The 20,883-nt window shown below is 42.7% G+C and overlaps 1 long non-coding RNA gene across 1 annotated transcript; it reads right to left on the bottom strand.

The window, feature by feature from the left end:
* Window positions 1–1,115: 1,115 nt before the first annotated feature.
* LOC111094024 lies at window positions 1,116–19,208 on the bottom strand. Its single transcript, XR_005384117.1, has 3 exons — window positions 18,778–19,208; window positions 4,384–4,481; window positions 1,116–2,500 (listed from the first exon to the last, which is right to left on the bottom strand). It is a non-coding gene; the product is annotated as an uncharacterized LOC111094024 (long non-coding RNA).
* Window positions 19,209–20,883: the final 1,675 nt, after the last annotated feature.

Below are 20,883 nucleotides of genomic sequence, written 5' to 3' on the forward strand. Positions count from 1 at the left end.
GACCCTGGCAATGGCTCCAAGTTGGCCTCTGGTCCCGGCCACCCTCCTCCATTCGTCAGATTGTAGGAATGTACTGACAGCCAGAGTCTGGAGAAGAATGTTGGAATTTTCACTTGGCCTGGATTTCCCTCTTTCACCTCCTATCCTGAGCTCCTCTCTCCCCTAGCCTCCAGGGGCAAGGCCTTATGCTGACTCCTGGTTCGGGGCCTGGCCCTGTCCGGTTCTCCCCCAAGGGACCCGGTCGTCTGGGAATACTCAGAGTTAGTGGGACAAAACACACTTCTCAGTCGTTGCACACTGGTGTTTCGTGAGCAGCAGTGTCCTGCTCCGAGGGATGTGCTGCTAGAGTAGCTGAAGATAGAACTCACTCGAAGCTTGCACATGCCTGAGCCTTTAACGTATTCATTGGAGTGGATTCAGGGTTATTTCTACCTTCACATCCCTGTCAATCATTTGTGTCTCATCCTGGTCCCACAAGTGGACTTAGGGATGGTGCCATGGGTTGCACAAACTCTCACCTACTCATCTGCCATAGGAGACCCTGGTGGGCAGCCCCATGGATGTTGTCTTAGGCTCTCTTTCTTGCAGTCCTCAAGAAAGGGAGGAAACTTCTTTCTATCTTGATGATAACACAGATAAGAATGATGATGTTGGCCTTCAGCCCTCCCCCAGGTCACCTCCATTCTCAGCCTGTCCCGAGCAGGGTGACCCCTGTCCTTAAATCTCACGTCTCCTTCATGAAGCAGGCCTTGGCATACCCATTGTACACAGAGGATTTGCCAAATAAAGGCAGATTAGGTTTTAAGCTCAAATCGGACTCTTGCAATAAGCGTGTTAGTCACTGTCTGTCAATCTTTGTTTGGCCTTATCACTTGGCTCAGGGCCTTGCACAGACACCATTCCCAATAAATGTGGATGATCAAGTGGAATGGGTGATCTTGGAATGATCTGGAATCATTTAGACTTTGGTGTAACTTTCTGAAGAGCGTATTTACACTTTATTTTTTTTAAGGTTTTATTTATTTATTCATGAGAGACACAGAGAGAGGCAGAGACACAGGCAGAGGGAGAAGCAGGCTCCCTGCAAGGAGCCCGATGCAGAACTCGATCTCAGCACCCCGGGATCAGGATCTGAGCCGAAAGCAGACGTTCAACTGCTGAGCCACCTGGGTGTCCCTGTGTTTACACTTTAAAGGAGGGAAGAGAGATGAGAAGAAATAACTGGAGGGATCTCTGCTTGGCAGAAAGTGGAGATGTTGCCGGGTGCCCCTCCCTGCCCCCTTCCCTATCCCAGTGGGCACCAAGGGACAGAGCAACACACCTCCTTAGCCCTCAGGGGAGCCAGGTGTCCTAGCTTACTCTCGTGGGGCCCCCGGGAGAGGTCATCTAGGCTGCCTCGCATCCCCAGGGTTCTCAGCAGTGTGGGGCCTGTGCCCTCACTTGGGGGGGATGTGAGACAAGGGTCTCGAATGCACACGTGTCCCTTGGGCCCTGAGGACCTGCGGGCACAGGGGAGTGAGCAGACTCCCTCCCCGCCACCCTCAGCACGGCCGCACCCACAGCCTGTCCCTGGAGTGCGGCTCCTTCCGCCAACGAGGTGGGTACCAAAGGTCACCGCCTATCTTCAGCTGCTGTGACCTCAGCAAGGGGACGCCTGCCAACTGTGTCTTCCTGCCCTCTCCACCCCGCTTCTATATGTCATCTGACGGCTGGAAGCCAGGAGCCCTCCCCGGTAGTCTGCTCAGGATTTCCTCCTCCGGCAGAGTCAGGAACCAACGGCGAGCTTTGCCCAAGCCCATGGTGTGCAGGGGGAGTCAGTGCCCCCCCACCCCCGCCGGGTTTCCCTGAAGACTCCAGCACAGACTCTCAAGCATCCTCCAACCCTCAGAGCACTGAGAGCGCTTCCCTCCTATTTCTTCAGCAGGGTGAAGGGCCTGTCCTTCCCTTCATCCACTCATTCATTCATCCACTCATTCATTCATTCATCAGCCAGGCATTGATTCATTCTCTGCTGATTCCAGGAGCATCGATTCCCCTCTTTTCCACAAACATTTGGGTCAGGCTCTGCGTTCCAGAATTTCCGCTGAGTCACAACTGTGAGTTGGCAGTGAGGGTGTCTGTTCAGTTCTCTAAACCTACTTCCCTGTGTTTGGCTTCCCGCGTTGGCCATTTGACCTTGACCTGATTGATTTCACAGAAGCAGCTGGAACTGGGCAGGAAACAGAAGGCTCCAGAGGGGAAAGTGGCTGAGCTTCAGAAGAGCTGCTCGGGGTGTGCGGCCGGAGCAGGTTTGCCTCTGAATGCGAGTCTTTGTCCTCTCCTGGCCTGGCTCAGGACGGGGCTGGGAAGGCAGGCCCGGCCCCGTGGCCCCACCAAGGCAGGAGGCTAACAGGTTACCAGGACTTTTGGCTGGAAGCAGGAGTCGCTGGTGTGTGGCCTTCAGGCTTGGCTCCCACCCCTGCTGCTCACTCACTCGGAATCTTCTTCTGGATCTGAAGATCTGTGAGCAAAATGAGAAAACACATAATTCTGTTCTTCTGTTTCTCTTAGCGTAAACATTCTTTTTCTTGGGTTCTTTTTTTGGGAGCAAAACAAAATGGGAAGGAAAGAAAGCCAAAAGCAGCAACACCCGAGGCTAAATTGTAGGCCTGAAAAAAAACAAACAGAGGAGCCTGTGCAGCCATCTCTGTGATGCCTGTGTGATCTTGAGCGAGTTATTTAACTTCTCTGGGCCTCACGCTGCTCAGAGGATCCAGCTGTGGTGAGGCCTAGCTGGGTGTGTCTGTGTTCCTTGATTTATATATTCCTTATATTTTTGAGCCTGATTACACCAACAACATAAAGAGCCATAAAGGTCCTCAGTGATGCTGTCCCACCACGCTGTGGGCAGTTTTGCGGTATTGCATTCAAGGAGCCAAAGTTGCTATTAGTTTCTGTTTTTTCCAGAAAGCTAAAGGGAAACACAGAGTTCTATTGTTAGGAGAAACTTCTCCTTTTCCAGTGGGGCAAATTCTCCAGGCGCACGCCCAGCAGAAGGCATCAACTCCCTGGCTTTGTCCGTTGAGATACGCGCACCCTTTGGGAAAGCTCCCGGAGTTGTTTTTCTCGCTCTGTTCCCCAGCAAGAGGAAAGAGGAGGTAGCTGGGTTTTGTTACTCAGCAATCGACAAAAATGAGGCGAATGAGACAGTCTCCCCCCTCCAGAAAGAAACTACTCCCATTTTCCAGGAAGAAACATTTTTTTGAAACGTGCCATTCGACTATCTACTTTCCATCTGATTTCAGGTACCACGAATGTGAAAGAGCCAAGGCAGGTGTAAGCTGGAGAAGAAAGACAAACAGGGAAGGCTCACACATTGGAAGAGCACTAAGTAAGATTTACTACTGAGCCAGCAAGCGGGACGACAGTGTGGTCGATATGCATCTTGCCAACAAGCACAGCGTGTCTTACAGATAGTATTTGGTTCTTCACAGACTAGCGTATTCTCGGTTGAGGGTGGGGACGAGGAAGAGAGCACTTGACAGTCCCCCGGGAGTTTTTGTAGACCTCACACACCCGTTTCCCCACCCTTTTGCAGAGATTTTGGTGCCCTCCTATTTGAGAAGCGTGGTGCCATTTACGGACATGTTCCCAAAGATAACCCATGGTACTTTCATTCTATGAACAGATCAGAGCATAGAAAAAATGAAATTATGCTACTTCCCACCAATCAAACTCTTCCCCAGGCCAGACCTCAGCCCAGTCTTAGAGCCTTGGCACCAACCCACAGGCTCACCAGTCTTTATGAATTTGATCCTTTGCATTTAATTAAAAGAAATCATTTAAAATTACAGGGAACATTAAGTCATTGGTAGCTATGGGAGACCAGGAGGTCATGGGTAATTGATATCCAGTGATAATCCCCAAGCCTCAATTGGATCAGTGATTTCAACTCCCCCTCCAAATAGACTTTTATTGGAGTGCTAATAATGTCGCTGCTTCGGCTGGTTTGTGCCCCATCTCCTATCCTCGCCTTACTCCATCTCCCAGTGGAAGAGCTAAGTATTGAAAAGACCCATGGGCAGACAGCCAGTGAAGGAAGTAGCTGCAATATCCCACAGCACAGAATAATTGAGCTGCTATATACGTGCGTCCCACTTCAAGTACAGCTAATACCAAAAAATTCAAATCTAAAAACCTACAAATAAGTGCATGGTGAGTACTACAAATACGTGTGTATTACAAACAGATGTTTGCTTCATACACAGACTCACCATGAGGTTCTTGAAACCAGTGGTTATTAATTTCTGTAGGTTCTTGGACTCTTCAGAGAAATTAAAGAAAGCTACGGACTCTTTCCTCAGAAAATTGCGTTCACACATATATGCACAAAATTTCACTTACAGGGTTGGGTGTTTCATAGAACTGCTCAAAGGCTTGTAAATACAATGCAATAGGTTAGGCCTGGTGTGAAGAATAAAACTTTCTTCCAAGCTTGCGACCTATGAGAAAGAAGAGTATATCATATAAGACTGTGTTAAGGGAGGGACACCTGGGTGGCTCAGTGGTTGAGCATCAGGGCGTGATCCTGGGGTCCTGGGATCGAGTCCCACATCGGGCTCCCTGCATGGAGCCTGCTTCTCCCTCTGCCTATGTCTCTACCTCTCTCTCTGTGTCTCTCATGAATAAATAAATAAAATATATTTTTAAAGACTGTGTTAAGGGTTATAATAAAAGACCTAAAGTGCACCAGTAAAAAAGTATGCATAATCTAATAATGTATATTTTATCAGGTAGGATGAATGGGTATTAACCAAGTCTGTTCATCTTAAAGACAATACTTTAATATCCTTATAAAAATTACTTCAAAAAATATACATCTGGTATAAATCCCTGAAATCTATTGGGAACTTCTGCGTAGTGACATAAGAGGGCAGTGTAAGAATCAATTATTTCTGACAAGAACAGGGTTGTCAAAAATGACATCACAGAGAAGGTGACATTTAAATGGAGCCCTGAGTGTGACTTGAAAAGAATTTTAATAGGTGAGAAGACATAACATTAATGTGTTAGGAATTGTAACCAGTGGAAGGTGAACCAGCAATAAATATCCTGCCTCTCTGGAACTGAAAGTCATTGGCATTTATCAAAATTGAGAAGCACGTCAAATGCATAGGTGATAGGTCTATTCGAAAGCTGTTTTCTCCCACCTTCATTCGTATTCTCTTAATTTTACCTACAGAAATGTGTTCCCTCCTCGAAAGGGGTCTTTGTAAACCCCATCTAAAATGTGTTGTTGGCCTTCCAGGCCTTGGGCAATAATGGTCTCTCCCTATAGCAGGAGATTGAAATAAAAAGCCGGGTCCACACAAGCGCACACACATGAACTGCCAAAACCCAACGCCAGCACAGGGAAAGGAGGCTCCAAAAGGAGCACCAAAGATGGAGAATTTCACTTTGCAAAAGCAGGTACCTGACAGGCTCAGCTTTGCGCAGAGTAGCCTTGCAAAACTTATTTCTTGAATAGATTATATCTGTAAGGAATTCTCAAATTTAAATTCAAACTCTTTGCCCTTCCCTTAGCAATGGGAACTGGAATTACTTGGTCATCTGTTTTTGTTTTTGTTTTTATCGAAATTCTGTTATGAATATTTAGACCAGGTGTTTTAAAAAATTAGATCTGTTTCAAATTAGAACTATTTCTGTTTCAAACAAAATCTAATATAAGATGTTTATAAAAGGGGGAAGCAGCTCTGGTTATAGCAGGGTAGCTCAGCAGGAGTGAGAAAGGGAAGCAGGCCCACCACCCGGCCTTCCCCCAACACGGGAGCCATGGGCCAGCAGCGGCAGCATCACCTGGGGGCTGGTGAGACATGTAGCATCTCAGGCCTCACCCCAGACCTGCTGAATCAGAATCTGCATTTTTATAAGATCCCATGTGATTCGAATGCACATGAAAGTTTGTAAAGCTCTGCTCTAAGGAAACTTCAGCCTTGTTTTAGACAATGTTTATTAGTGGTAAAGATGGGTTGAGATTATTTTCATTTTAAGATGGAAATAGGTTACAGGTGGCATTACTGTCTCTGGAAACTTATGAAGCACAGAGGGACCCCATAATAGATTATCCTCTGCCAAAGGTGGAAGTAGGTAAGTCCCTCTGAATACCCTCAGGCCCAGCTGACTTTGCAGGAGTCACCAGAAGTCACAGTACTTTGCCTCTGGTGCTAAACTCTGCTGCTGGGCTTCTTCCTGGTGGTCCCATCCTCCTCACTGAAATCACTGAGCCCACTTTATAAGCAGCAATTTACCACTTCCCCACCCACAGTGGTCAACCAGGATGGTACCTTTAAAGATGCTGGCATCCCTATTACCAGTGTATTTCTCTGGGCCATCCTGGGGACATCGTTAGAAGGCAGGTGAGCAGGTTATAAATCCACTCCAACAGTCCTATCTCCTTGTGTTTTTATGCTTCTTTTAAACATGTCTAAGAATTTTTGGCATCTTCACTTAATTTCTACCTACATTTCTGTCAATTAAACAAGCAAACAGAATCATCCCCAGCTACTCAAGAATCTAAAATCTTAAACAGGTGTACTCATATTGGTAAATTTTACCCCAGAATCATCGCAGAGGAGCTGTGATCCTGAGGTCCCTAAAGCTAAAATAGTTCTAGGCAACCCACCAAGGCCCTACTTGATTCATATTACCAAACAAACAAACAAACAAACAAAATGTGCCAACTAACCAACCCAACAAAGAAACAAGCTAACAAAACTTTTTGGTGAGAGGCCATTGGACTGATACCAAGGACTTGAATCATTAGGGAGTCATGGCCTCCTACTCAGTCCCAGGGGCAGTTCAGAGATGCAAAACAAGGGATGTGTTACCTTTGAAGAAAGATTACCACTTGAAAGATGCAGGAGTGAGGATTCCTATCACACTACCCTACAAATCACTTTTGGCCTATGTAGAAGACAGGTATGTGCCTTGAAGAACAACAGTGGGCCATTGTGAAATCAATCAAATGGGGACTCTAATTGTAGATGCTGTTCCAGATATAGACTATTTATTGGAGAAAATCAATATAGCTGCTAGAACCAGGTATATACCTGTTATTGATCCGGAAAACACTTCTTCCTTTTACCATAAGCAGAGAATACCAAAACCATTTTTATTTCACCTAGCAGAGACAACAATATACTTTCACCGCCGTACTCAAGACTACATCCCTTTTATGCCTCTGTGTCATGTTTAATCTGCAGAACATTTGACCACTGATCCACTACGTTGATTATATAATGCTGATAGGACAGCAGGAAATAGCAAGTATCCAGATACCTTGATATGACTTATGTGTATTGGAAAGTGGGAGATAAACTCCATAAAAACGTTAGAGTACGGTGGTTTAATCAAGTTTCTGACGTATGGTATGGCATTCTTAGGCACGCTAGGATATCTCTTCTGAAATGAAATACAAATTCTATACTTTGCATCCCTCCATTAATAAAGAGATACAAAGTTTGGTGAGTATCCTTCTATTATGAAGATGACTAATTCCAAATATAATCCAACGCAGGTACTGGGGAACCTCAAGGTTGCCAGTTTCAAGTGGGGAAGAGAAGTTTATTCTAGCAGAATAATGCTCCAGTACAAACAGCTTTGTAACTTGGAACTTAATAAAAATTACCTCAGAATGTCTTCAATAGACCACTGCTGCATGGAAGCTATAGCAAGACATGGTGGAGGAAATTATCACAGGTCCCCCGAGTTTAGAATAAATCCACATCTGTCCCTTTGAGAAGCAGTTTTTATCTTGCTGCTAGTACCATTTAGAGTCTGAATGCGCATGAAACTTCAGTTGCACATCATGAACTTGCTTTGACCTATGAATCCACCAGTCAGTTATGTCCAAAAGTATTGAGTCATCCGTAGCAGTGAAATGTCCAAATTGGACCTGAGCTAGTCCTGAAAGTATAAGTAATTTCCATTCACAAAGGCATCTTGTTCCATGTCATCTGAACCTGCAGTATCATCACCCCTCTTTCAACCTACACCTATGGCCTCATGTGGTATAACATAGGACCAGATGACTAAAGAGGAAAACTCAACCTTAGTCTGTAACTAGTTCTGCATGATGTACAAGATTCTGGTTAGAGGAGCACCACTATAGTATTATATCCCCAGTTAGAGTTGGCCCCAAAGCACAGTGGGGAAGAGAAGTTGTCTCAAGGACAGAATTTTTAGTGGCATATCTGATTTCTGCTTTACCTGAAATATACGGATCTACGCTAGTTTGTATATATTACCTGGATATACAGATCTACACTAGTTTGTAAGCAGTGCCTGAATGCTTAGCTAGATGGTCAAGGACATGGAAAGCTCAAAATAAGAGAATTACTGATAAAGGAAGTTTGGGTCAAGTACTTGTGGATGGAATTCTCAAAAGGATCCCAGAGCTTGGAGACTATTGTCTCATGTGATATTCACCAAAAGACCCTTCAGCGGAGGTAGGTAGCATGGCTGAGTCTGTGGATGCCACTCAACCTTTCCTCAGTCACCCATTCCTGGGAGGAACAGCCAGTCACCTGGCAACAGGTTGATGATATTAGACCCCATTTTCTTCCTCATGAAAATAGGTACTTTCAAAATAGGAACTTGCTTTTCCAATCCTTCTTTACTTCTTCCAAAGACATCATCAATGGGTTTTATTGAATGATGTTTCATCTGGTATTCCACTCTATTTTGCTTCTGACCAAGAAATTTCAGTTCATACCAAAAGAAGAGTCTGTGGCTTTGCCCAAGGAGTTCACTGGTCTTACTCTGTTGCTCAGCACTCAGAATCAGTCTTAGAGAATGTAGAACAGTCTATGGAAGACTTACAGCATCAAGTAAGAGACAACACTGTGAGCTGCATTGCTGCCCCAAGGGAGGTAGGATGTGTCTTGAACCATTGATCAATAGAGCCAGAATACAGTTGATAGGACAGCAAACCTCACTATTACTCTTAAGGACCATTTGCAAGAAAGTCATATAAATCCACCAGATCTCAGCCCCCCTCACACATAAAGGTTTCCATCAATCTGCAGGTAAAGAATCTCAATAAGCAGGCTCTAACTGAAGGCAAACAAAGTAGAATGGGCAGTAGAGGAATTTATACACACCAACTATGGCCTTCTGGCCCATTATAAAGATGAATATTGTAGTAACTACTCATGTAGGGTTTGTCTCTCTGTTAGGTATGAACTAACCGAATGTATGCATACTAACCAACTTTCCTTTTCCCTTCACACCTTCCTCTGCTGCTTGAGTATATTGTCAGTTGTTAATTGTGTATTTTGATGTTTGGGTTTTGGAACATTAAAATAGGATTGGAACTGAACCAGAGAAGAGGTTACATCATCAGATGCCAAAGGCTGTCAGGAGAGGAGTTGGGATCTCTTCTTTTGAGGAAAAGATGAGCACTTTGTGCATGAATAGTTACATTATGTGAGGGAAATGTGTTACTACTCTGGTTGGTAGGAAGTTCACCCCAGATGGTGTATGTGGATGTTGAGTTCCTAGAGAGAAGGACTGCAATGGATACCACAGACCAGCCCTCTCAGCTTCCTGGAGGTGTGCCAACCCATGCTGCAAAGGCCAGAGAGATAAAAGTTGCATTTCCCATATTGCATTGCCACTAGGATTTGTCAATTTGATGCATTCAGGTCAGACTTGAATCGGAACTGAGAAGAGTAGAAAGAGAGGCAGGTGTGAAGCATCCATTTGGGATATGGATCTTGGCAGATCTACCAGAAACCTGTTTAGGCAGCTCCCTTTGGTTTTCCTGGTTGCTGCAGGGGCCAGCTTTCTGATCCTTTGCCTTCTGCTCCCCCAGTGCCAAAGCTCCCATTCACAGCAGAAGCTACAAATATGAGTTCAGGGGCCGAGAGTTGTTGGGACTTCCACAGAGAAACCTAGCAGCCCTGTAAACATCTAAGTCCTATTACCAAATCCATTTCTGCTTAAGTTAGCTAGAGAGGTTTCCTTTCTCTACCAGGAACCCTGGCTGATGCTCTGGGAGGAGGTCAATGTTGGCAATAGAAGCTCCAGAAACATAAAAACGGATTTCTATTCATTTAGGCACCATGGGCTATTTATGGACACTCATGAGAAATAAAGAGAATATACCAATTGTATAAACCTATAATGTAAAGGGCATTTTTCAAAAGGCTTGGGAAAATACACTGGTCTAGTGAGTCATTATGACCCTTCACCTCTGAAAACAATGGTGCATTAGGGCTCAAAACACACACTGTATTTGCATTTAACAACATGAAATCACTACAAATATAAATGTGCCCTCACGGCTAAGTGGCAGCCTGCCCACTGGCTTGTGTGCTACAGCAGGTGGCCTGGGTTCAAATAGTGTGTCTACTGCTTGCCAACTATGGGATGTTAAGCAAGTCGCTTACCCTACCTGAGCTTTATTTTCTCCTTCTGTAAATTGGGGATAATTATAGTACTGGCATCACAGGGCTGCTCTGAAGGCAAACTGAATTAATGTATGTGAAATGCTTGGAGCAGTGTCTGAGGACTAGTAAATACTCCACATATGTTTGCTGCTGCTGTTATTATTATTATTATTATTATTATTATTATTATTATTATATATTAACATGTAGGGTTCTGAACTTAATGGTAAAAGAAAAATGCAGAAAATATGAAGACAGTAAAAGACATACTACACTTTGTTGGAGACAATATAATACCTTTAAGTGCCACATGCCCCCTGGACATGATTCCTTATAGGAGTACCTGAAATTGTGTTGTCAGCCCTCAAGGCTGGTGTGCCTAAGGGAATCCCACTTCATGGAGAATTTATTTCCATGACATGCTACTGCAGCCAGGAAGTTCTCTACCCATGAGTCAGCATACCTGTGGGTGAGGCCTGCCTCTACCACTACCACCTACTCACTGTGAGTGTAACACCCTGGACTTCGATTCTATTCTCTACTGAGTGAATCTATTAGCTGGAAATAGTAAGCCCTTTCAAACCACCCCCAGGGACGTCATCAGGCTGGATGTAATTATGGGTGTGAACCTTGTCTGTGAGACTTCAAAGGACATGTGGGAAAAAGGGGCATCCCTGATGTTTATGGCCATCCTTCAGTGCTGGTCTATGTCTGCACTATCTAATATAGTTGCCACCAGGTTTATGTGACATTGAGTACTTGCAGTGTGGCTGGTATGATTGAGGCACTGATTTTCACATTTTATCTTTTTTTTTTTTTTTTTAGATTTTATTTATTTTTATTTAGAGAAAAAGAGAGAGAGAATATACAAGCAGGGAGAGTGGCAGAGAGAGAGAGAAGCAGACTCACCACTAAGCAGGGAGCCTGATGTGGGGCTCAATCCCAGGACCCTGAGGTCATGACCTAAGAAGGCAGATGCTTAACTGACTGAGCCACCCAGGTGCCCCTCATTTTATCTATTTTTAATTGGTTTAGATATTTAAGTAGCTACACATGGCTAGTGACAGAGCACTGGACCACAGAGCTCTAGACTGTTAGCTCCAAAAAGTCAGGAACTGTGTCTGTCTTCTTCCTCACTGGAGCCAAGGACTCAGGTACCTGGTTGTTGCCCCCAAAAATAACGTGTCAAGTAAATTACTGTTCAAATGACAAAAAGTCTGCCTGCCATCATTTCCATATATGTGAAAAGTTGATGATTCTGTTTATGTCAGTATTGCCCAGAATGAAGATAACATCTCAGGACAATGTGGCAAGGATGGGAAAGGAGAGAAGGCCAGATGTCAGGTCTATTCCAACAGATCCTATCTCCTGGGGTCTACAGGTGAAAACTCACAGGGGTCATTGCAAGGTCACATGTAGAACCTGGCAAGTCAACTCTGGAGAATGACTTTGTAGAGCATAATATCAATGCTCTGTCCAATCTGACTGGATCCACTTTAGTGAGCTTTTGCTTCAACAGCCAGCACCTATAGCTCTCCTTGGCAGGAATGACCTCAGATTCCTTTGTTCCACCCCACGGCACACAGAGAGCTAGAAGTACTTAAGAGTGCCCCAGGTACTCCTCACCTTTGAATGATGGCTACACAAGCATGAGTTGGGAGTTGGGAGACCGTGAGTTGGGAGACCATGAACTGTAACCTACATCCCGGGGCTCCCTGCAGAAGTGGGCTGAAGCTGCAGTAGGTAGACTTTGCCTGGGAGTGTATTCTTTCTGGCTTCCTCCCCTTTCTGGTTTTGCTGCCCCTACTCCCTTACCATTCTCCCTGGGAACCCTCCCTTGAAAATGAGTTGCACCCAAATCCTCCTCCAAAGATCTTCTCTGGGGAACCTGACATAAGAAGACACTTTGCTAAACAAACTTTAAAAAGGTTATGTAAGAGGCACCAGGGTGGCTCAGTGGTTGAGCATCTGCCTTTAGCTCAGGTCATGATCCCAGGGTCCTGGAGTCAACTACTGCATCAGGTTCCCCGCAGGGAGCCTGCTTCTCCCTCTGTGTATGTCTCTGCCTCTCTTTCTGTGTCTCTCATGAATAAATAAATAAATAAAATCTTTAAAAAAAAACAGTTAAGTAACTAATAAGATTATTAATTTGCTGAGTCTACAAGTAATATCTCAAGGCATAGCACTTAACCACTGGCAAGTTGAAGTTTAAATGTCACTGGATGAGGTGACTTGGTGGCTTGGTCGGTTAAGTGTCTGCTTCGGTTCAAGTCATGATCTTGGAGTCACAGGATCAAGCCCCTCACTGGGCTCCCTGCTCAGCAGGGAATCTACTTTTCCCTCTGCCCGTCACCCTGGTCATGCTCTCTCTCTGTCTCAAATAAATAAATAAAAACCTTTAAATAAATAAAAAATGAATAAATGTCACTGGTTGAACTAAGAATTAGAGCAAAATGTGGGAGGATTTCCAGTGATGTTTCCATTAACACCAGGTAACCTGGTAGCTTACCAGGCATCATGAAAGAAATATTATCCTGGAGAGATGGTACTAAAACCAGCCTTCCTCCCCCTAGGCAGAGACACATAGACACATTCTTTAGCTCCCTTCAGGGTATGTGCCCAGAGGACCCCACCCTTTGCTTTGGATGACACACAGGATGTTAGGCTGTGACCACACACTTGAACTACAACAGTCAGTTCTCTTCCAGTCTTTGCATTCCACGCATGTTTTCTTAAGGCTACACCCTCATCTCTGTGTTAGTCAGGATTCTCTAGAGAAACAGAACCCATAGGATAGATAGATAGATAGATAGATGATAGATAGATAAACAGGTTGATTGATTTTAAGGAACTGACTCATGTAATTGTGGAGGCTGACAAGTCTGAATTTGCATGGTAGGCAGCAAGCAGTAGGCCTAAGGAAGAGTTGACATGTAGCTAGAGTCTGAAGGCATCTGAAAGCAGAATTCCCTCTTCCTCAAAGGATCTGTCTTTTTCTCTTTAGGCCTTTGACTGATTGGACAGGCCTACCTGCATTTTAGACGATAATATGCTTTACTCAAACTCTACTGATTTAAATGTTAATCTCATCTAAAATATAATGTCTTCATGGCAATATTTAGACTGATGGTTGACCAAAACTTAGGTGTGATGGTGAACCAAATTGACACATAAAATTACTTATCACAGCCACCTTGATTGAATTGTGTTTTACACTTCAATTTAGGATGCACTCTGTCCTCCCTTATGGACAGGTCACTAGCTTTCCCAGGAAAAAGCTGTCACTCCATGTGGTTGATCTCATTCATCGTATGTTGGGTATTGTTGACTTAATCTTTCTGACCTGAATCCCAAATTTGCAAATCAATATATTAACATACTATCTTATTGATTTGAAATGTTGCCTACCAAAGAAGTTCATTAAACATTCAGCACCCCAGAATTTTATTGGAGAGTGGTCATACAGGCATCCCCAGATGCCCATTTGAGTTTTTTAAAAGATGCAAAAGCAATTCAGTGGAAAGAGGATAGTGTTTCAATACATGGTACTTGAAAATTGGACATCCATAAGCAAAAAAAATGAACACTCACCTAATCTCATGTCTTCTGTAAAAGTTATCTAGACTTCTGGTTTCTGCTCTAAATTGCAAAGAGCTTGGAAGTCATCACTCCCACCTCACAACAAGAAAAAATTTGAACAAACCAAAAATCCACAACTCTTCTGAGATCCATCAGAAAATTGGGATCACAGAGCAAAATATTGCCCCAAAACTAGAGAGACAAGTACATACAGATCATAGCTTGAATATTGAGAATTATAGTTTACTGGAAGCAGAAGCCACTGAAGCAAGTAACTGATAGACAAGAACATTTTAATGGTAATTAACTAATTGCTTGAGGCTGAGTGTGGACTAACTTGAGATCCAAAAACTCCTGGGGGCCTTTGGTGGCTGGAGGGAAGGTGGTGGTACCCACACTTTCATCAATTTTACTTCTAAAAGCCTCACCAGGTTCTTAGAGAAGAGGAAAACTAACCATTTCTAAATATGCTTGGAAAAATCTCCTCTTAACAAAGGCCTTCCCTCAAAGGAAACTACTTTACAGAGACTTAACAAATGTAGGGGAAAGAAAATATCGACTCTAGCCCCCTCTAGCCTTACTGTCTCACCTCAGGCAGAATAAAAACCTGAAAAGCACGGTGAAAGCCACAGCCCAGAGGCACAGGCTCACTGAAGGACTGAGTCCTAATCATCGGACTCATCATACCTTACCTCCAAACCGACAGGCTCCTGTATATCAACAGGGAACTATAGCTGGAAGAAATGTAAGGCTAACACTCTATTTAAGAAGGAGTCTCAAGGAAAACTCCAAGATTACAGAACGAAAAGCAAAACAAGAACATTAGAGGAAATTGAAGACTTGGGCAGTTATAGGCAACCCTACGTTAAACACAAAATAACTCGTAGCCAGACAAACAGAAAATTCTACATTAAAGACCTTTTTGCCTCAGCTTCTATTGCCAATACATCGTGTCTGTTTTTCAAAATAAGATTACAAGCATTCTAAAAGATTTTTTAGAAGTCTGAGACACAAAGCAAGCATCAGAACCAGATTCAGATATGACACTAATCTTGAAATTATCAAACCAGAAATTTAAAGTGATTTTGAATACTATGCTGCAGATCCCAATGGGAAAAAGTGGGCAACATGCAAGAACTGATGGGTAATGTAAAAAAAGAGAAATAAACCCCAAAGTACATGCTAGAAATAAAAAACATAGTCACAGAAATGAAGAATGCTTTTGATGGGCTTATTTGTACACTGGACACAGCCAAGAAAAGAATTGGTGAGCTTTAAGCTATGTCAATAAAAATTTATGAAATTGAAATACAGAGAGAAAAAAATAATTAAACCAAAAAAAAAATAATATGCAATAACTGTGGGACAATTACAAATTATAGTTATGTGTTAACATAAACATAATGAGAATACCGGAAGGAGAAGGAAAAGAGGAATGAGCAGAAGAAATATTTGATGTAATAAAGGTGGAGAATTTCCAAATATTAATTACAAAAGCCAAACTATGGATGCAAAGGGCAGAGAATACCCATCAAGATAAATACCAAAAGATCTATTCCTAGGCATACCATAGCCAGATTGTAGAGAAACAAAGACAAAGAGAAAATCTTGAAAGAAGCCAGGGTTGGGGTGAGGAGAGGACATCTTATGTATAGAGGAACAAAGATAAGAATTACATAAGACTTCCCTTCAGACTTTTTACACAGTTGACATGACTGTCTAAATAGAATTCTGAAAGAATTGACAAAAAGAAAACCTCTGGAACTAATAAAAGATTGTAGCAAGCCTGTAGGATACAAGGTTAATATACGAAAGTCAGTTGCTGTGTACCAGCAATGAGCAAGTAGAATGTGAAATTTAAAACATAACACCATTTACATTAGCACTCTCCAAAATAAAATACTTCTGTATAAATCTAATAAAACATGTATGAGATCTATATAAAGGAAACAGCAAAACTCTGATGAACAATTTCAAAGTAGAAATAAATGGAGAGATATCCCATATTCATGGATAGGAAGATTCAGTACTGTCAAGATATCAGTTCTTCCCAACTTAATCATTCAATGCAATCCCAATCAAAATCCCTAGCAAATTGTTTTGTCGATATTGACAAACTAACTCTAAAGCTTATGTGGAGAAGGAACATACCCAGAATAGTCAACACAACATTGAAGGAGAAGAACAAAGTTGGAGGAGTAATATTACCTGACTTCAAGACTTATTATAAAGCTACAGTAATCAAGAAAATGTGGAATTGGTGAAAGAATAGAAAAGTAGATCAATGGAACAGAATAGAGAGCCCAGAAATAAACCTGCATAAATGGTCGACTGACCTTTGACAAAGGCGCAAAGGCAGTACAACAGAGAAAAGATAGTCTTTTCCACAAATGGTGCTGGAACAATGGAATATTCACAGGCAAAAACAAAAACAAACAAACAAAAAACCCAAAACAAACCTGGACACAGACCTTTACACCCCTTTACAAAATACTAACTCAAAATTCCATTCCTAAATATAAAATTCAAAACCATAAAACTCCTAGAACATAAAATAGGTGAAAACCTAGATGACCTTGGGTATAGCAATTACTTTTTAGATATTATACTGAAGGTATGATTCATGAAAGGAAGAAGTGATAAGCTAGATTTTGTTAAAATTAAAGAGAAAGTGTCAAGAGAACAAGAAGGCAAGCCACAGGCTGACAGAAAATGTTTACAAAACACACATTTGATAAAGTATTGCTTTCCAAATATACAAAGAACTCTTAAAATTCAACAATAAGTAAACAAACAAAAATTGGGCAGGAAACCTTAGCAGATGTCTCACCAAAGAATATATACAGATGGCAAATAAACATATGCAAACATCATATGTCATCAGGGAAATAAACATTGAAACAGCAATAAGCAATAGTAATACACACTTATTAGCATGGTCAAAATCTGGAACATTGACAACACCAAATTCTGGTGAGGATGTGGAGTAACAAATTCTGATTCATTGCTAGTGAGAATGCAATATGGTGCAGTCATTTTGGAAAACGGTTTGGCAGTTTCTTACAAAATTAACAAAATGTTACCATATGACCAGCAATAGCACTCCTTGGTATTTACCAAAAACCCCTGAAAACTTATGTCCACATAAAAACCATCAGGATGTTTAAAACAGCTTTATTCATAATTGCCAAAATCAGGGAGCAACCAAGATGTTCTTTAGCAGATGAATGGATAAAATAGACTGTGGTACATCTAGACAATGAAATACTACTCAGTACTATGAGCTGGGAAACCATGAAATGTGTATGTTAGTGAAAGAAACCAATCTAAAAGGGCTACATACTGCGTGATTCTAACTCTATGACATTCTGGAAAAAGCAAAACTATGGAGACAGTGAAAAGAACAGTGGTTGCCAGGGGTTGGTGAGGGGTAGTAGGAAAGAGGAGTGAATAGGTGGAACATTGAAGATTTTTAAAGCAGTAGTAGAAATACTCTGTATGGTATCATAATGATGGTTATATATCATTATACATTTGTGCAAATCCATAGCATGTACAACACCAAGAGTGAATTATAATGTAAACTGTGGACACTGGATAATCATGGTGTGCCAGTGTGGATTCATCAACTGTAACAAATATAGCACTCTGGGAAGGAATATTGATAATGGAGGAGGTGATGTATCTGTATGGGCCAGAGGTATATGGGAAATCTCTACCTTCCTCTCAATTTTACTGTGAATGGAAAACTATTCTAAAAAAAAATACCAGTCTTATAAAAAGAACACATTGCCATTTATATTAGCATCATCTAAAAATGAAATAGGCCTAAATCTAATAAAATATTCATAGGATCTATATGAGGAAAACTACAAATCTCTGGTGAATGAAATTTTGATAAGATCAAAATGAATGGAAAGATACCCATGTTCATGGATAGGAAGACTCAATATGGCTAAGATGTCAGATCTTCCTAACTTGACCTATAAATTTAATACAGTCACCATCAGGATTCTAGCCTGTTATTTTGTGGATGTTGAGAACATGATTCCAAAGTTAATATGGAGAGGTAAAAGGCCCAGAATAGCCAACACAATATTGAAGAAAAAAAAAAAAAAAAAAGAAAAGAAAGAAAGAAAGAAAGGTCAGAGGACTAACACTGCTTGACTTAAAACTTATTATAAAGCTACAGTAATCAAGACAGCATGAGATTGGTGGAAGCATGGACAGATTGAGCAGTGGAATAGAACTGAGGACCACAAAATAGACCCTCGCACATATAGCCATCTAATCTTTGACAAAGGAGGAAAGGCAAGTCGATGGAGAAAGGATAGTCCTTTTAACAATAATGCAGGAAAACCTGGACATCTGTATGTAAACAGGGGGAATGTAATATCTAACTTTAAATCTTCCCAAAGTTTGAATTACTGGTACTAGAGGCTTTCCTGAGAGCAAATTTAGAAGGAAGGAGTGTGGCAGGGCATTGGTCACCAAAGTTGTTTTGTTATGTTTTTGTTTTGTTTGGTTTGGTTTTGTTTGGGGTATTTTTGGTTTTTGTTTTGTTATGTTTGAATGGAGGTGGGGGGTACGACCTCTGGGAAGACAGTGTCATTGGAATGAGAACGAAATGCAAAGACTGGAGACTGAGGTCCCTGAAGAAAAGCATTCACCCCATCCTACCAAGGTGTACCTCTCCCTGACATCTTTCAGGAATCCATTAATTCCAGAATGCCTCACCCTAGAAAGGCCTCCCCAGTACCCTGTTCACCTGGGTGAGCAGGCGAGGCCCAGCACAGTACCACAGGCTGGGAATCCTGGTGTTGCCTCCCCGGCTGGGATGTGCTGGGAATTCCACAGGCTCCTTCCCTTCCTGGTCGAATGTAAACCGAGAGTGCCTGGCTCATGCTGAGGAGCCTGGATGACCTTCCTGGGTCCTCTTCCCCTTCCTAGAACTTTGCTCCTCCTTGAGCAGGGTCTGCCCACCAACTCCACATCTGGGTGCCACAAACAGATCTTTGGTATTCAGGTTAATTAATCTCATCAAAGTGTTCCCTTTGAGTGGGAGAATTTCTCAGAGAAGTAGATCTCACATTTGGGTCTGATAGAACATTGGGTCCAGGAGAAAAAGGCAGCACAAAAAAAAAAACGTCTATTTATCCACCCACCAACTGCCTTTCCCTCCAGAAACAGCAGGCTGACAGAGATATCGCCTGCTGTCATTCTGATTCCTTTAGTCCTGAGGTCATGAATAGTAATATATGCAAATAGGCCCCCCTTCCCCTGCCATTGGTCAATAATCTATTTCCAAATAGAATCTTACCTGGAGGCTTCCTCTCAGCCCCCAGTGAACAAATCAGGGTTCTAAACCTTAATTAAACCCTCATTGTTCTGGGTGGTATCTCTGCGGGCAAGGCTGTCCTTTGAAATTCAGATTCCTTGCACAAACAACATTCTAGCATGACACCCCCCACCGTGAGCTTGCTAGTCCAGCTATCTGAGACTAAATTATGCATTTGTCCAGGCTACAGAAAGCTCGGAGAGAGTCGGTTTTCCATTTAGTGCCTGTGTCATTCAACTCTTGCTGCACCAGAGCTCAACTCCAATTCGTTATTTGCATTTATAGATCACAGGGCCAAAACAAAGTTGTTAGTTTCCCTCCATCCCCTTCTCTTAAAAAAATTTGCCTGGAAGCCTTTAGCTGATGTGACAAATGTGAAAAAGCTGGGGGCATGCTGAAGTTTAAAGTTGGTGCTGGCTTTCATCATTGCCTGAATTTTTCCAAGCAACTTTTGAAGCATGAGGAACTAAGTTTTCTTGAAAGAGTACATTTCCCACAGAGAGGTCACCCTCATACCTTGGATGTTGAAACTTTGTAGTCCTGGCTCTACATGCATGTTTCCACAACACTGGAGCCTGGGGCGAGGCCTACTCTGGGGTATTTCAACAGCAGAAAGGGCTCAAAGTTTGGGGACATTCTTTATACCCCTGGTAATATTTTTTTCAAGCCAGATGATCTGGTAAGTTTTGTTTCTAACACTGTGACAAGTCCCAAAAGATATTAGAATGAAATGACATATTGTTAAGGTACTATTTTTAGACTGGGTGACTGGCACCCCTGGGCTAGGCGCCACATGCTGGGGGACCCACTCTTGCCTTCCCCCATGCGTGTCCTTCCTCGCAGGGTCAGGCATCTCAAGAGCTGAGAGGGAAGTTCCATCTGAGGCCAAGTTTCCCTTTAATAAAGACGGTACCCAAGGAACGGCCAAGGGGTGGTTGTTTGCAGGACAGTAGGGATGGGAAAAGCAATACATATCCTGGTGAAGCTAGAGGTGCAGAGAGGGGAAGGGGTATGAGCTGCACATCAGGGTGGGATGTCCCTTTGCTGGGGGCAGGCCTCTCAAGTTACGCCTCTCGTGAAATGCCTCTTTTGAAAATAATAAGATCACATGAAATAAGAACTATATCAGAAAATGCAGGATAAAGGGTGCCCTTTAACAGCATGAGGCATTTGTATGGATGGCACTGCCAGATGGATTTGGAGGGACAAGTCCAGACCGATCCTACACAAAACTACAAATCCCCAGTAAGGCCAAGCTGGGCATTGCTATCCTCCCATCTCCTCCCTCACCCCTCCTCTCCCTGGGCTCCTTGGCTGCCAGCAGATTCTCTTGTCTGCTTCGACATCCCTCATCTGACACCCAAAGTCCCCGCTGAAGTGTAAACGGACCGTTGAGATATTGATTGAATAATGCCTTATGATGTGATGTCCTGGCAATCTTTACATTGAGGAAGGAATTCTTATTCCAACCCAGAGTCTAATCAAACGTGTAAAATATTACAAATATTAAAGTGGAGTGGAGAGCCACCCAGGGGT

The sequence above is a fragment of the Canis lupus genome, chromosome 35, assembly GCF_011100685.1.
Source record: "Canis lupus familiaris isolate Mischka breed German Shepherd chromosome 35, alternate assembly UU_Cfam_GSD_1.0, whole genome shotgun sequence".
Lineage (NCBI taxonomy): Eukaryota > Metazoa > Chordata > Mammalia > Carnivora > Canidae > Canis > Canis lupus.